General features: G+C 48.2%; 1 long non-coding RNA gene across 1 annotated transcript in view; it reads right to left on the reverse strand.

The window, feature by feature from the left end:
• Positions 1-2,392: 2,392 nt before the first annotated feature.
• Positions 2,393-5,648, reverse strand: part of LOC121044550 (uncharacterized) — a 3,635-nt gene continuing 379 nt past the window's right edge. Inside the window, exon 2 of the long non-coding RNA XR_005797348.1 lies at positions 2,393-3,481. This is a non-coding gene — a long non-coding RNA (uncharacterized LOC121044550). The remainder of the gene's footprint in view (positions 3,482-5,648) is intronic.

Consider the following 5,648-nt stretch of genomic DNA (forward strand, 5'->3'; position numbering starts at 1 on the left):
TCTGTCCCCGGTCCTGTAGCCTCGGGGGTCTCCTGGCTGGTGGTGGATGGCCATCTCCTCCCTGTGTCTTCACATCGTCTCCTCTCTGCGCACGCCTGTCTCTGTGACCTCGTTTCAATGTGATTACCCGTGTAAAAACACTCTTTCTAAATTAGGTCGCTTTCTGAGGTACCGGGGCTGAGAACTCTAGCGTGGCTTTTTGTGGGGACCCAGTTCAAGCCATAGCAGATACTAAAGGAAGTCGCAGGCTCTCGCATGGGGTAGCGAAACGAACAGCGGGCAAGAAATCGCAAAACCTAGATTCTGGTTACAGCCAGCGCGTAATAAGGGATGAACCAGAAGAGGAAAGGCAAACGGGTTTCACATTTCGTGCCATCTATATTCATTAGTAGCTGTCCCCGGATGGCCGTGTTGAGAAGGATTCCGAGGCTGCATTTGGGGGCCACAAAAAAAAACAACAAAAAAACCCCGCTGTGATTGAAGATTCCCTACAGGCTTGGGCGAAAGCAGGACGCCAAGGACTTGACGTCTCTGTACTGGATGATCTCTAAGTTCCTGCTCTGTGGATGGAGGCCACGCAAAAAGTGCTTAGTGATGGATTTAAAGATATAATTGTGGGTATTATTATCTATAATAAATGTCTACCAAACATCCACTGGGGAGGCCTCTGCAGGATTTTCTTTTTCTGCAGGATCTCTGAAGAGACAGGTGAGGACCCATTCCCCAGATTCTTCCTAAGACGTCCATTTAAAACAGCAGATACCGTATTACATTAGCTCGGTTCGTTCCAATGGTTCGGACCTGGTGCTACTGATTCCCCCCCCCCCCCACAGGGGCTTGTCCTATGCATCGCAGAGGTGTAACAGCATCCCCTGCCTCTCCCCGAAAGATACCAGCAGCAGCCTCTCCCAGTACGACCTCCGCAAATGTCTCCAGACATTGCCAAATTGCCCCAGTTGAGGACCACCGATCTAGACCCCACAAAAGCCACCTCATTTACTGATACTATTCTAACAGTCTTCACGGCTCTTTCCTCTGACAATTCTATCTTTCTGTAACAGGAAATTGCTTTCAAGAACCTCATCAGAGTAATGACCAAAGCTGCTATGACTACTTTTCAAAAATGGAAACCAATTAAAAACCTGCCGCGGACAAATACGACTGAGAGTCGGCTCAGAGCTCTTAAATGGTGCTGAAGTAGGCAGGCTTCAGAGTCTTAAACACACAGGCATTCCTAAGAGAGGGTGACTCAGAACATTGGGTCAGTGCTGCCTTAGCAAACGCTCGATGCCAGGACGATGTTTTTACCTCGTCAGACATTTCAGTTCTTCTGTGTCTGAATCTCAGCCCTGCCACTTACTACCTGTGTGATCTTCCCTCCATGAGCCTCAGTTTTCCTTACTGTAAAATGGGGATGAAAATAGTCAGCAGAGACTGCTGATTGCCAACCCTAATAACCATTTTCACCTTTCTCCTTGTGAACAAGACCCCAAATTTTAGCTAGTTGTATTTTCACCAGGAAGGAAAGAATTCCCAACCTTACAAAGACAGAGAGGCCCTCCCTACTACCACCCCTTCCTTCTTCCTGTGGCTTGAAACAAAGATTTGATACCTGGAGCTGAGGGTGTGATGCCTGGAGCTCTAGCAGCCATCTTGGATTCAAGAAGAAATCTTGAGAATGGAAACCATGGCCGAGGAAGCAAAATGAGAGCCCCCTGGCTCCCTGATAACACCAAAGCCTTCCCGACTTCTAGACTTCCTTTATGTGAAAAGAAAATGTTAGCTTAGTCAAATTTATCTTGTTTTTAAGTTTTTAGGTCATACACAGCCCCACTTAATCTTGGCTTGTGGTCTGAGCGCCTGGGTGGCTCAGTTGGTTGAGTGTCCGACTCTCGATCTCAGCTCGGGTCATGATTTCACGGTTCTGTGAGATCAAGCCCCAAGTCAGGCTCTGCACTGACAGCTTGGAGCCTGCTTGGGAGTCTCTCTCTCCCTCTCTCTCTCTGCTCCTCCACCAGTCACGTGTGTGCATGTGCTCTCTCTCTCTTCGAAAACAAATAAATAAACTTTAAAAAATGTTAGCTTGTGGTGAGGATAATGAGACATATACATAAGTCTTCCAATGAGATATTGAGTGCATTTATAATGGGACCAGAACTAGCGGCTGGTCACTCCACCACATAGATGGGATAGACGGGATGAAGCAGAGAGTGATAGGAAATGCTTTATTTATTCTTAAACATCTTATTGTAACTTGAAACGTACGTTTACCCACTAGTATTTCGAGTAATTGTACCTAACTGGAGTTTTGCGTGTCTTACTAGAATTCCACATGTGGTAACTCACCCTTACTAAGTCTTGTACTTAAAATGAAGTTGTTTCTAGACAGCTCTATGTACACCCTCGTATTTTATTGGTTGCATTGCATGTAATTACACTGTATCATTAGAATAGCAGGCAGTACCGGTATAAACGGGTTTGGGAACAACAGTTGCCCCTTGGTAAGCGTGCAGGTGGCTCTGTGATGGAAACAGAAGTGTGAGAACGTTCTTGGGAGTCGCCTGGTGACCATGAACTTATGGCCTGCAGTGGCGGGGCCAGTAGGGTTTTAGAGTAGAAGAAGCATGTCTGTGAAGCCGTCAGGTAAACGAGTCCCACCCACCACCAGAGCGGGAGGGAGCTCATACTACCATAGGCCGATCACACACCGTGCCCTATACATACGTGCTTTTCATTTAAACCTCATAACTGCTGAGTTAGATACTTACTATTTCCATTTCATACAAAAGGAACTGAGGGTCAAGGGTTTTAAGTATTTTGCCCCAAATCACGCACAGTCGTGGGGCAAGGATTTCAACGTCCATGCATCGGGCTCCAGAACGTCTGCTCCCTCCTCTGTACCATATGTCCGCTTATAGGAGGGAAGAAAGAAGGGTCATCCCACAGAGCTGATCCAGTGCCTGGTCGTGAGAGAGGACTCTTGGCGCTCTGTCTTAGAACCGTTGGCAGCCAGAGTTGACAGCACGTGTGGGACAGTGAAGCAAATCCCATCTTTACGGGACATGCGCTCCCACAAACCACGACTCAGAGGCACCCACAGCCGGGGACACGGCGTGATTCCTTATCACGAGTGGCCCTTTTGCCCGACCTCGTCTTGCCAGCTGTTCAGGTGGGTCAGTGCCTGCGCCTCACCAGTCGCGACATATTTTGACTGTCACCTCTGGCCAATCCTAATACCAAACACCAACAAGCCGCGCTGCCCAAGTGGGCTCCAGAGAGATGAACTAAAGTGAAAGGAGCTGAATCCAAGGCCGAACTCCATTGCCCTGGGAGAGTATGTTTGGAAAACCCGTGTCAAGCAAGCAGGGTCCACCCAGGCCATTCATTCCTTCAGCGGATGCTCTCTGGGCACAGAATTGGCTTCAAGATGCTCTGCTCCCAGGCCACTTAGTGAGGCAGTGCTACTGTTAAAGACTTCAATCTGGGGAGACAAATAGAGAATGAAAACACAGAGCAGGGGGCACCTGGGTGGCTCAGTTGGTTAGGGACTGACTTTGATCATGATCAGGTCACGATCTCACAGTGTGTGGGTTCGAGCCCCACGTCGGGCTCTGTGCTGACAGCTCGGAGCCTGGAGCCTGCTTCAGATTCTGTGTCTCCTTCTCTCTCTGCCCCTCCTCTGCTTGTGCTCTCTCTCACTCTCTCTCTCTCTCTCTCTCAAAATGAATAAACATTAACATTTTTTTAAATTAAAAATAAAAATAGGGGCGCCCACGTGGCTCAGTCGGTTGAGCATCTGACTTTGGCTTGGGTCATGATCTCACGACTCGTGGATTTGAGCCCCAGGTCAGGCTCTATGCTGAGAGCTCAGAGTCTGGAGCCTGCTTCGTATTCTCTGTGTCCCTCTCTCTCTCTCTCTGCCCCTCCCCAACTTATGCACGCACTCTCTCTCTCTCAAAAATAAATAAATAAACTTTTTAAAAAATAGTAAAAAAAAATAAAAATAAGAAAGATAAAATAAGAAAACACAGAGCAGGAAGCAATCAGATTGAGGTGAGCCCAAGGGGCTGTCCAAATAAGAATAATTCCCATCATCCGGGTGAAGAGAAGAGGGTTCCCAGGAGGCCTCCAGAGGAGGCAGTGGGGCTGAGCCTGGCGGGAGAAGACGCCAGCCGGGAGGCAAGGCTGGTGAGGAGAATGGGCTTGCAAGCAGAGAGCACAGCTCATGCAGAGGACCTGGGCGTGTGCAGGGGCAGAGGGAGAATAAGAGGAGGGAGTTGGGGTCTCCAGAACTGCAGAACCCTCCCAGGAAGGTCCTAGAGGGCCTGGCCTTCCTGCTTAGCCTTTGCTCAGGGAACCTCTGTCTGCCACGCTCCTGGCTGCTCTCCCTCTTCTCCGAGCCAGATTAAGTCTGGTTCATCCTGATTTCAGCTCAGAAATCACTTCCTCCAGGTCCTCCTGTCTCCCCTGCTCCATGGGGGAAGAAACTGGGGTTTTGCCTGGGACTAGCACAGGGCCAGGGACACACTAGGCTTACAGTACATATGTGTTGAGTGAGTGTGTAAGTGAGTGAGTGAGGGAGGGAATGAATAGGTAGATGAGTGAATGAATGAGTAAATGAGGGAATGAATGAATGAATGAGGGAGTAAGTGAGGGAATGAGTGAGTGAGTGGGTGAATGAGTGATTGAGTAAATGAGTCAGTGAGTGAGTGAATGAGTGAGTGAGTGAATGAATGAGTGAGTGAATGAGTGAGTGGGTGAATGAGAGAATGAGTGACTGAGTGAGTGAATGAGTGGATGAGTGAGGACATGAGTGAATGAGTGGCTGAATGAATGAGTGAGTGAATGAGTGACAGAGTGACTGAGTGAATGAGTGAGTGAGTGAGTGAGTGAATGAGTGAGTGAGTGAATGAGTGAGTGAGTGAATGAGTGAGTGAGTGGATGAGTGACTGAGTGAGTGAGTGAGTGACTGAGTGAGTGACTGACTGAGTGAATGAGTGAGTGAGTGAGTGAGTGAATGAGTGAGTGAGTGAATGAGTGAGTGAGTGAATGAGTGACTGAGTGAGTGAATGAGTGGATGAGTGAGTGAATGAGTGAATGTGTAAGTGAGTGAATGAGTGACTGAGTGAGTGAATGAATGAGTGAGTGAGGGAATGAGAGAATGAGTGAGTGAATGAGTGACTGAGTGAATGAGTGAGTGAGGGCATGAGTGAATGAGTGACTGAATGAATGAGTGAGTGAATGAGTGACTGAGTGACTGAGTGAATGAGTGAGTGGATGAGTGAATGAGTGAGTGAGTGAGTGAGTGAGTGAATGAGTGAATGAGTAGATGAGTGACTGAGTGAGTGGATGAGTGAATGAGTGAGTGAATGAGTGAGTGAGTGAATGAGTGGATGAGTGAGTGGATGAGTGAGTGGATGAGTGAGTGAATGAGTGAATGAGTGAGTGAGTGAATGAGTAGATGAGTGAGTGAGTGAATGAGTAGATGAGTGAGTGAGTGAATGAGTAGATGAGTAACTGAGTGAATGAGTGGATGAGTGACTGAGTGACTGAGTGAGTGAATGAGTGACTGAGTGAATGAGTGAGTGAGTGAGAGAGTGAGGAGACAGACCATCTGGAACACTGCGGGGGGGGGGGGGTGCGGGGAA

Source organism: Herpailurus yagouaroundi, unplaced genomic scaffold (genome assembly GCF_014898765.1).
Source record: "Herpailurus yagouaroundi ecotype Mexico unplaced genomic scaffold, PumYag 188, whole genome shotgun sequence".
Classification (NCBI taxonomy): domain Eukaryota; kingdom Metazoa; phylum Chordata; class Mammalia; order Carnivora; family Felidae; genus Herpailurus; species Herpailurus yagouaroundi.